The 12,018-nt window shown below is 43.7% G+C and overlaps 1 protein-coding gene and 1 non-coding gene across 5 annotated transcripts in view; both read left to right on the forward strand.

The window, feature by feature from the left end:
- The window catches only part of LOC124593138 (atypical protein kinase C), a 760,580-nt gene that overhangs the window by 610,044 nt on the left and 138,518 nt on the right, over positions 1–12,018 (forward strand). The window lies entirely within an intron of this gene.
- Positions 7,318–7,392, forward strand: Trnas-uga. Its single transcript has one exon. It is a non-coding gene; the product is annotated as a tRNA-Ser (tRNA).

The raw sequence follows: 12,018 nt of genomic DNA on the forward strand, positions 1-12,018 counted from the left end.
TTTTCATCTTTCCTCTTCAGCAGTTTTGGTCCCCCTTTGGGATTTGACCTCCACTTTAGCATGAGCCCTTACTGCTTCTTTCATTTTTTCCTCTACAACATTCTTTCCTTTAACAGTAGATAGACAGCACAGCAGCCAGTCTGTGTGGTTGAGCACCTGACAACAGAGAGCTCACACTTCTGATACCTGAGCTGATACCTCCCCATGTATGCCTAGGAGTGGTTGCTTGTCATTGTGGACCATTGGATTTCCTGGCAATGGCTGCCATGCCAGATGGCCCTTGCTGTGCCTGGGTGGCACCCATGGGAAGAGCTGTTGATTGGATTGGAGGTATCAGGGCAGATACTTTACGTATGAAATGCACTAAGCTTCAAGCTGGCCTTTCCTCAGTGGCCATCTCTTTAGTTGGCAATGGATTTTTTTAATGCTTCTTCTTATAACCCAACGGCCTTGCTTCCTCTGGCTACACTCTTGGAGGGGGGGCCAGACTTGCTGGCTTGGTGTGAAACCCTTTCCATATTACCAGGTTTCCACATGGACTGATGTGACACTTTCACCACCATCAAGCCATTATTTTTTGTGGGAAATACTGAAGACAAGTTTGGTGAAGTGGACTCTCTGAGTAAGATATGGTTGGTTTTGCTGTTTATCAGAATTTCTTTTGTTGTACAGTTTGCATTGCTTTGCACCTGTGACCGTCTAGGCAACCACCTGGTGACAATTACTCCTCACCAGTCTTTCAATATGGTTCAGGAAGTCATTTTTCATAGTAATCTCATCCTTCAAACTGATTAGGAATTCTGGGCCAATCCGGGACAGCAGGGTGTTCATTTTGTTCAGCATGTTCAGAAAGGGCGTGAGGACAATTGCATTGAGAACAGTGCCATTAGTCTGGCGTTTGAGGGGGTACCATTGGAAAAAGGTAAAGTTTGTGTGTCGTCAGTGTGATGTGAAGCCATACATCCTGCCATCCATGAGGAGTTTCTATTGCTTGCATTTCAGGCACATGTCTTCCCACTGTACAGTGGACCCTCGATGTGGTGAAAGTGGAGCCCCCCCCCCCCCCCTCCATGAGGGAAGCCCATGTTTTTTGCTGCCCATGCACATTGATTGTCATAATCATCACTATCCATGGTCACCATATTGTTCAGTTCATAATTAGGAGAAGAAGATACAGGAGTGTAAATCCTTTAATGGTTCATCCTACACTCAGGCTCGACAGAAATATGACTGTCGACGCCTTGTGTCTGTGACATCTCACTTTGCTTCCATTACGCATTACGTCCCTTGCCCCCCCCCCCCCCCCCCCCCCGCCATCTCTCCCTCCTTCCCCCCCCCCCCCCCCCTCCCCCATATGCTGCTTCCCTACCTAGTTAGAGAAGTGTCTCCCTTCTTCAGCGCCTGCCAGTGATTAGGGGCCCCTCTCCCGGGAACCCTGCCCCCAGCATCTTCTTGACCAGAGGTCTGCTGACAGGAGCCAGCTTTGAAACACACAATCCATTTTCCCCAAGATCATCCACACTCTCTCAGTTCCAGAGCTAACTGAAGCCTTCTCTCTCTCTCTCTCTCTCTCTCTGTCTCTCTCACTCACTCATTCACTCACACACACACACACACACACACACACACACACACACACACACACACACTTACTCACTCACTCTCTGGGCCCTGCCCACGTGAACAGAAGAGGATACTGACTCCCCTTTTGCAATTTGAGTCAGACCACTAGTTTATGTATGTCACCCCAACCATGTTGGTGACAGATAGTGACCTCACAGTGTGACCAGTTTCAGCCTGTTTGCCTCCCATGTGGACCCACCTTCCATGTTTATTCAATGGAATTGTAATGGGTACTGCTGTTACCTTCCAAAATTGTAATCCTTTGTTTCCTTTGAGTCTGAAGCTTGTGTTGTTCTCCAGGAATTTCATTTTCATGCTGATTACTCACCAATGCTTCATGGGTTCCATGCTTTCTGTTTGAACCAGGTCAACCCTTCGAGGGCTTCTGTTGGTATCTGCACATTGGTCTTTATGGACATTGGTAGTACAGGGACCCCCCCCCCCCCTTTCCCTCAAACTGAAAGCTGTTTTTCGGGTCCACTTGGACTCTACAATCACTGTTCGCAATCTCTACCTCCCTTGTGACAGGCCGCCTCCATCAGCAACTACCACCTCCCTTCCTCCTCCTTGGAGATTTTAATCTCCATCAACCCTTGTGGTGCAGTTCATCTAGTTGGAGTCTCTTGCTAGACCATTTTCTTGTGGACATGACCTGTGCCTTCTTAATGATGGTGCCTTTAACCCATTTCAGTACTGCTTACGGCACTTTCTCTGCCATAGATCCTTTGTTCATTTCCTCTCCTCTTCCCCCTTCATTTCACTGGTTGCAGTACAATGACCTCTGCGATAGTGACTACTTCTCATTGATTGTTTCTTTCTCTTCCTGCCTCCCAATGGCCAGGTTACTGTGCTGGGCTTTCAATGACTCTGACTGGCCTCTATATACCTCCCAGAATGTATTTATCCCCTCTTTGTCAGGTTTTATTGATGAAGTCATTTGTGACATGTCCGATACAGTTATTAATGCCACCGACATTGTTGTTCCCTACTTGACGGGCCCCTTTCACTATTGGGTGGTCCCATGATGGAGCATGACCATTGCCATTGCCATCCATGATTGCCATTGGGCCTTGCAATGCCTTAAATGGCACGCGTCATCCGCCAGACATATTACCTATAAATGTCTTCATCCCAAAGCACATTACATAATCAAACAGAGCAAGTGGGTGTGTTGGGAATGCTTTGTCTCCTCCGTAGGTTCTTCTGTCCCTACATCACAGGTGTGGTCTATGCTCCATATGCTCTTAGGTTGCCAATGACAGTCTTCCATCCGAGGCCTTGGACTTCTGGTTGGCCTTCGTGTGGATGCATTGGTTAATGCAGAGCAACTTGCAATCCATTTTGAAACAGTATTGGCATCAGCCTTCTATCCAGCTGCCTTCCTCCACCAGAAACAGCAGGCTGAAGTTTCTCACCTATGTTTTACCCGTGTGAGATGGAATCTTACCATAAACATTTTACTGAGTGGAAGCTGTTTCTGGCCCTCTTCTCTTTGCATAATTCAGCCACTGGCCCTGATTCCATCCATAACCATTTGCTTCAGAACCTCAGTCTTCTACAACAACAGTATTTTCTCTGGATGTTGAATCATATTTGGCTGTAATGTGTTTTCCTCTCTCAGTGGAAGGTCAATATTGTGGGTCCTGTCTTTAATTCCGGTGAGGATCTGTCATCCCACAATAGTTACCAGCCGATCATTCTGACCAATGTCCCCTGCAAGTTACTGGAATAGATAGTGGCTCATCTGCTCATTTGGATCCTTGAATCTCGGGACCTTTTGTCTTCTTACCAGTACAGCTTTTGGGAGGCACAGTATTCCTTCAATCATCTACTTTGATTGGAAATCATAGTTTAGGAGACCTTTTCTCAGCACCGCCATCTTTTCGCAGTTTTCTCCGATCTTCATAAGGTCCATGACATGGCTTGGCACCATCACATCTTGTTTACATTCATGAACGGGGTCTTCAGGCTCACTCCCCTTTGGTTTGGTGCTCCCAGCTCCTGGTTTCCAATGCTATCGCTAACCACTCTTCCGCTGTTCACCACTCCTATTCTAATTTTTGCAGCTTTGGGATGTTGCCTGCCCGTTGCCTGCCATCAGGTGGATATATTGGTTGGACTCCACCTCGCTTCTGTCTTTATGGGAGTTTCAGGATGCTATTATTTTTAACACTTGTGCTTCTAAATCAAGTGATCACTTGGAATATGCCTTCACATTTTCTGTTGGCAGGAAACACTGTCTGTTGCCTGCCATGTGTGGAGTATTTACCATGAAACAAATGGCAGTCTATCGAACCCTCTCCTTTATTTAATAGTCCGCCCTCACCCAGATTTTTGTTATGTACGGACACAATCAGTAGCTTTCAGCTTGTTGCCTGTTGTTTTTGCTGGCACACGTTGGTCTTTGCCATCCACAACCTTCTTGCCAATCTTGGCTGTGCTGCTTGTTTGGTTGATTTACTTTGGTTTCCTGGCCAAGTGGGTATCCCAGGTAATGAGCTTGCCAATGGTTGAGCTGTGGTGGCAGCCACCTACCCCCTGTTCTCTGTGACCATTCCAGGTATGGATTTGTGGCTTCACATCAAATTCCAGTTTGCTCAGTTATGGGCTGACTCTTGGGAGCCACCCCCTATGTAATAAACTTTGTGCCATCAAGTGGACTCCCACCACATGGTGCTATTCCCTCTGCCTCTCTTTGCAGTAATCTACCATCCTCTTCCATCTTCCCCCTGGTCTTATCTGGTTGATCCATATTTTTACTCATAGTGAACTAACCCCCCCCCCCCCCCTTTTGTAGTTGCAGGGCCTCCCTTACAGTGATCCATAGTTTGTTGGACTGCCCCTGCCTTGTGGCCCTTCACACTAAAATTCCCTCCCCCTTTCTTAATGTGGTTGTCAGTGAATGACCCTCACATGGTTACAACTGTTCTGTTTTATTTGTGAACATGTTGTGTCCTCCCAGATTTAAGTACCTGAATTTCCTTCCAGAATTGAAGTCCCTTGGTTACCTTTGGTGTTGGTTGAGAATCCTTTAGCCTTGCATCCATGCCAATCAGGTCCGTCCCCCCCCCCCCCCCCCCTCCATCCCAATGTTTAGTCTGGTCTTCTGTGCCATTTTGTTTCCCCTTTTGTTGTATCTTTTTCCTGTAGTATTGTCCCAGTTGTGTCACAATCATGATACAATATGGTGTAGGGCTCAGGATAGGTCCATCATGTGTAGCACTTGTGCACTTTTGGGGAGCCTCCTGCTAATGCCCTTCTCCCTCTCCTGTTCTTTTTAATCTTCCTGCCATCCTGGCATTCCTTTTGTCTCTTTGTTTGCCTGTTTTCCTTTCCCATTGACTGGACTGTGCTGTTTGTGTTGTTCCTCCCTTAGTTTCTGTCACCTCAGATCGTGGGACTCATAACCTCATTGTTCGGTCCCCCAAGCCACCTCCATCCCCACCCCCTATCAAGGAACCAACCAACCAACCAACCAACCAACCAACTCACCCTGCAAACCATGAATGAAGGGAAACAGGCAGATTCTGTATTCCTAGATTTTTGGAAAGCATATGGTGGCTCACTGTGTACTGTTAATGGAGGTACAAGCATACAGACTAGTTTCCCAGAATGAGTGGCTTAAAGACTTTTTAGGTAATATAACCTAGTAGGTTGCCCTTGAAGTCGAGTAGGGTATCATCAGGTGTGGCCCAGGGAAGTGTAAAAAGACCTCACTTGTTCTCTATGTACAAAAAAGGAGTGACTGATAGTGAGAGTACCATTCTGCAACTATTTGCTGATCACACTGTACTATATGGAAAGTATCACAGTTGAGTGCCTGTAGGTTAAATATCTAGACGTAATGATTCAAAGTGATAGGAAGTGGAGGAGGAGGAGGAGATTAGTGTTTAACGTCCCGTCGACAACGAGGTCATTAGAGACGGAGTGCAAGCTCGGATGAGGGAAGGATGGGGAAGGAAGTCGGCCGTGCCCTTTCAAAGGAACCATCCCGGCATTTGCCTGAAGTGATTTAGGGAAATCACGGAAAACCTAAATCAGGATGGCCGGAGACGGGATTGAATCGTCGTCCTCCCGAATGCGAGTCCAGTGTGCTAACCACTGCGCCACCTCGCTCGGTAGGAAGTGGAACGAGTGCATAAGGGCAGTAGTAGGAAAGGTGAATGGTCAGCTTTGGCTTATTGGGTGAAATTTAGGAAAGTATGGTTCATCTGTAAAGGAGACCACATATAGAATACCGGTTGGATTAAAGGAAGACATCGAAGTGATAAAGAGGTGGGGTGCTATATTTGTTACCAGAAGGTTTGATCATCTTGCAGGTGTTGCAGAGATGCTTTGGCAACTCAAATGAGAATCTCTTAGAGGGATGATGATGATCTTTTTGGGGAACTTTGTAGAGAAAATGTAGATAACTCTTATTTGAATCTGACTGCAAAATGATCCTACTGCCATCCATGTACAATTCGCATAAGTACCAGGAAGATAAGAGAAACTGGGACTTGTCGAGTATGTTTGTAGGTGGAGTTAGAGAATTGAAGATAAGTGAAATGCTAAGACATGAAATCAAATCAGTGCGATCAATGCGATGTACTGAATCTGCATTGTATTGAACTTGTAGTGACAATTGAAAATTTGTGCTGTGTCAGGCCTCGATCCCAGATTTATTGCTTGTTGGGAGCAATCATCTTAACCATTATGCACTCTTGAGCCTCATGCAAACTTAGTTGTCGCTAGATTATTGAAATGAAGTGAAAGAACTGATGGGCAGGGATTTGTACATTTGCAGGTTCAACATCTCTGATCAGTTTTCACTAATATTTCTTGTTGTTAGTGCATCTTGCTTGATTTAATCGACATTTACCCTTTGATTTTTTTCCAGTGCATTCAATTCATTTCATACATATCCTTTGTGGCAGAGTAAACCAGAGCCCTCCTTCAGCTCTGTTTTCCCAGTTGTCCTATTCTTGAATGAGATTTTCACTCTGCAGCGGAGTGTGCGCTGATATGAAACTTCCTGGCAGATTAAAACTGTGTGCCCGACCGAGACTCGAACTCGGGACCTTTGCCTTTCGCGGGCATGTGCTCCACCAACTGAGCTACCGAAGCACGACTCACGCCCGGTACTCACAGCTTTACTTCTGCCAGTACCTCGTCTCCTACCTTCCAAACTTTACAGAAGCTCTCCTGCGAACCTTGCAGAAGTAGCACTCCGGAAGAAAGGATATTGCGGAGACATGGCTTAGCCACAGCCTGGGGGATGTTTCCAGAATGAGATTTTCACTCTGCAGCGGAGTGTGCGCTGATATGAAACTTCGTGGCAGATTAAAACTGTGTGCCCGACCGAGACTCGAACTCGGGACCTTTGCCTTTCGCGGGCAAGTGCTCTACCAACTGAGCTACCGAAGCACGACTCACGCCCGGTACTCACAGCTTTACTTCTGCCAGTACCTCGTCTCCTACCTTCCAAACTTTACAGAAGCTCTCCTGCAAACTTTGCAGAACTAGCACTCCGCTGCAGAGTGAAAATCTCATTCTGGAAACATCCCCCAGGCTGTGGCTAAGCCATGTCTCCGCAATATCCTTTCTTATAGGAGTGCTAGTTCTGCAAGGTTCGCAGGAGAGCTTCTGTAAAGTTTGGAAGGTAGGAGACGAGGTACTGGCAGAAGTAAAGCTGTGAGTACCGGGCGTGAGTCGTGCTTCGGTAGCTCAGTTGGTAGAGCACTTGCCCGTGAAAGGCAAAGGTCCCGAGTTCGAGTCTCGGTCGGGCACACAGTTTTAATCTGCCAGGAAGTTTCATGTGCTATTCCTGTTTACCATTTGAGAACAACAGACTGATGTTGTGTGGTGGTGAGCACCTCCAGACTTGTGAGCTCACTGGAATTGTGGCTGGGAGGATTGGGAGGATGATGGTTCAAATATATGTCTGGCCATCCAGTTTTAGGTTTTCCGTGATTTCTTAAAATAATTCCAGGCAAATGGTAGGATTGTTCTGTTGCAAGGACATGGCTGATTTCTTTCCCATCCCTTGAAGCATTCCAAGCTTGTTTTTTGTCTCTAATGACCTCAATGTTGATGATACATTAAACTGTTGATCATACATAAAACTCTAATCTGCCTCCCTTTCTTTGAGAGAACCTCCAGTGGCAATGTTGGGAGATCACTGATGGACGAATCACTGGATTAGATCTGCAGCTTTCTCCCTTATGGCAACTCTTGTGGTAAGCAAGAAATATGGATTTGAATTGAAGTATGGCACAAATTCTCAATTGTCTACAAATTCATAGAATTATTAATATTTGAATTATCATTTTTCAGCATACTGGTTTAATATAAGATGTATTCCCTAATTGTTTATAGAAACATCTGAAATGATGGAAGTTGCGCAGGTCATTAGCAATGAGTGTTGTCACTAAATTAAAAATGCCCATACACATCACTGGAAAAACTGGTTTATAGTATTCGTGTCTCCTGTGATAAGATGGAATTGATTTTATTTTAAATGTTTTGGGGAAAAAGGATGACACTGCATTTGGTGGTGTTAGACAGTATTGTTAATGCATTGTGCAAATATTGTATGTTGCCATTTTTTGTGATTCTGAAACTGGATTATTTGTTGGACATTAATACTCTTGAGACCAGCTATGACAAAATGGAACTGGTCTAGATGGCACAGTAGCCAAACAGTGAACACCTGTTTGGTTGGAGCAGAGTTCATGTCCGTGTACGTTTTTATTTTGATTTAGGTTTTCTGAAGTTTCTGTAAATCACTTGAAATAATGGTAAGATAAATGTTTCAAACAAGTTTCGTTCAATTTTTTGCCCCCATTCATGCAATACCAAAGTGTGTGCTCTGCCTTCAGTGATCTTTTTATCAACATTTGCTTCAACAATGAACGTTTGTAAATCCATAAACTAATGGCTCTCTGTTATAGCCACACCAAAGATTATGACTTATCGATGTATAGCATTCTTTCTCTGTCTATATCCATGCTCTACAGGCCACCTTACTGTGTGTGGAAGAAAGCAGTTTGTTTTCAACTATCATTCCATCGATCTCATTCGCCATTCATTAATGGTTTTCAGGAGAATGACTGACAGTAAACTTCTGTATGAGCTCCAATATCTCTGATATTATAATCAGATTCATTTCAGAAGTAATATAGTTCTTGACTCTTCCTGAAATCCCCACTCTCAGAATTTTTATAGGGAAACTGTTTCTGATGCATGATACAGCTCCTGTGACATCTGCTACTAGAGGTGGATGAACATCTCTATGATATTCTTATGTTTGTAAGTGAGCCTTTGACAAAATGCACCCGTCTTCTATCTTCTTATTAATATTACTTGGTAAGCTGTATGCTGGAATCATTTGAATGAGGATTTTCTAAGCCTTGTACCTCATGCCTTGTAGGTTAATTAAATTCACAGAGGTTTCTTCCATTGGTTCTCAGTCTGGCCTCTGCTTTTCCTACAACTACTTTGGGTGCTCATGTGTTCATCTACTTACAGGCACTCTGCATACACATATACCTTGTTGTTGTTGGTTTTTTTTTTCAGCTGTGTCTCTTTCCTGGTGTTGGTTAACAAACATGTAATTAAAGACTAATGATTTCTTTTTTGCTGTTTATGCACAAAAGGTTATATTTGTTTACACTTATGTTTTCTTTCGAGACCAAGGATTGATTCCCTGCAGTTCTTCCTGCAATCCCTTAAAATTTTCTTCTTTATATGCAACAGTAGCATCTGAAATCAACCTATCAGATATTCTGACTTTATCCTTAAAATAAGGTGGTGGCAGCCAAATAACCTTCAAAGCTACTTTCGCATATGATTGTTTCTCACAATTAAGTATGATGGTATGACACGACGGAGTCATCACCTCCAAATATCCCCTTACATTCTTCCCTTTGCTGGTAATTTTAGGAAGTGGATTATGAAGAGCTCAGTTGATAATGGTTAATGACAGATCACTGACTGTATGATTTATTTCTGAAGTTCTTACACATTTCAAGCCAGTTTAACTACACGCCATTTAACAATGTCCCGTACATTACCATACAATATTAATTGCTTCACACTGAAACTTTAAGGCTGTAAGAACACATAATTAAACTACGTACATTATTTCCAAACATGTTGTTGTTGTGGTCTTCAGTCCTGAGACTGGTTTGATGCAGCTCTCCATGCTACTCTATCCTGTGCAAGCTTTTTCATCTCCCAGTACCTACTGCAACCTACATCCTTCTGAATCTGCTTAGTGTATTCATCTCTTGGTCTCCCTCTACGATTTTTACCCTCCACGCTGCCCTCCAATACTAAATTGGTGATCCCTTGATGCCTCAGAACATGTCCTACCAACCGATCCCTTCTTCTGGTCAAGTTGTGCCACAAACTTCTCTTCTCCCCAATCCTATTCAATACTTCATCATTAGTTATGCGATCTACCCATCTAATCTTCAGCATTCTTCTGTAGCACCACATTTCGAAAGCTTCTATTCTCTTCTTGTCCAAACTTCACGTGTTCCAGTGTTTCTACGGAATCCAAACTGATCTTCCCCGAGGTTGGCTTCTACTAGTTTTTCCATTCGTCTGTAAAGAATTCGTGTTAGTATTTTGCAGCTGTGATTTATTAAGCTGATAGTTCGGTAATTTTCACATCTGTCAACACCTGCTTTCTTCGGGATTGGAATTATTATATTCTTCTTGAAGTCTGAGGGTATTTCGCCTGTTTCATACATCTTGCTCACCAGATGGTAGAGTTTTGTCAGGACTGGCTCTCCCACGGCCGTCAGTAGTTCCAATGGAATATTGTCTACTCCGGGGGCCTTGTTTCGACTCAGGTCCTTCAGTGCTCTGTCAAACTCTTCACGCAGTATCGTATCTCCCATTTCATCTTCATCTACATCCTCTTCCATTTCCATAATATTGTCCTCAAGTACATCGCCCTTGTATAGACCCTCTATATACTCCTTCCACCTTTCTGCTTTCCCTTCTTTGCTTAGAACTGGGTTTCCATCTGAGCTCTTGATATTCATACAAGTCGTTCTCTTATCTCCAAAGGTCTCTTTAATTTTCCTGTAGGCGGTATCTATCTTACCCCTAGTGAGATAGGCCTCTACATCCTTACATTTGTCCTCTAGCCATCCCTGTTTAGCCATTTTGCACTTCCTGTCGATCTCATTTTTGAGACGTTTGTATTCCTTTTTGCCTGTTTCACTTACTGCATTTTTATATTTTCTCCTTTCATCAATTAAATTCAATATTTCTTCTGTTACCCAAGGATTTCTACTAGCCCTTGTCTTTTTACCTACTTGATCCTCTGCTGCCTTCACTACTTCATCCCTCAAAGCTACCCATTCTTCTTCTACTGTATTTATTTCCCCCATTCCTGTCAATTGCTCCCTTATGCTCTCCCTGAATCTCTGTACAACCTCTGGTTCTTTCAGTTTATCCAGGTCCCATCTCCTTAAATTCCCACCTTTTTGCAGTTTCTTCAGTTTTAATCTACAGGTCATAACCAATAGATTGTGATTTCCAAACATACACATCTGAATACAGATGTGGCCAATCAGCAGCAATAACGGACTCACCCACACTACTGTATCACACTAAGTGTGCACATGAAATGACAATCACAATTTGAATAGAGTTGCCAGTGTCAGTAGGCAAAGATTACTCCTAAATGCTGAAGATAGCTTAACCAGCAGTAGCTGCAGTAATATCACGTTCAGTCTATGGTAACACTATGCAATAAGTTTAGAAAAAGTGTCAAAAAATACAACAAACATTCCCTGTCTGACTGTAAGTACCCCGATACCCATAAATATTGTTGAACTGGCCACTAGCTGTGCCAAAAGTTGGACGTAGTTACTGGTAAGGCAACTGTTGGTGGTATGATTGTGAAGTGAAAACAGGAAGGAACTACCACAGCTAAACAAAGACCAGGCTGATCTCATGTACTGATAGAGAGGGACTGTCGAGTGTTGCAGATGGTAGTTGTAAAAAAATTCTAAGGAATCAATCATGAGTTCCAAAGTGCTACCAACAAGCACAGTGACTGCATGAATGGAGATGAAAACAATGGGACACAATGGCCAAACTGCTCCTCACAAGCCACTCATTTCTATCGTCAGTGCTAAGTGATGCTTGAGATGGTGTGAAGAGCTTTGTGCCTGGGCAGTCGATGACTGAAATAAGTGATTTACAGTGATTACTTATGCTGAAAGTGTGACAAATGGATGGTGGGGTCTGGAACATTATCTGCTATCATATGTAGTACTAACAGTGAAGTATGGAGGAGGCGGCGGTATGGTATGAAGATGTTCTTCATGGTTAAGGTGTGTTCCTGTTATCACAATTAAAAATACTAGGTACAGAAGAATATGAACACATGTT

This window comes from Schistocerca americana, chromosome 2, assembly GCF_021461395.2.
Source record: "Schistocerca americana isolate TAMUIC-IGC-003095 chromosome 2, iqSchAmer2.1, whole genome shotgun sequence".
Taxonomy (NCBI): domain Eukaryota; kingdom Metazoa; phylum Arthropoda; class Insecta; order Orthoptera; family Acrididae; genus Schistocerca; species Schistocerca americana.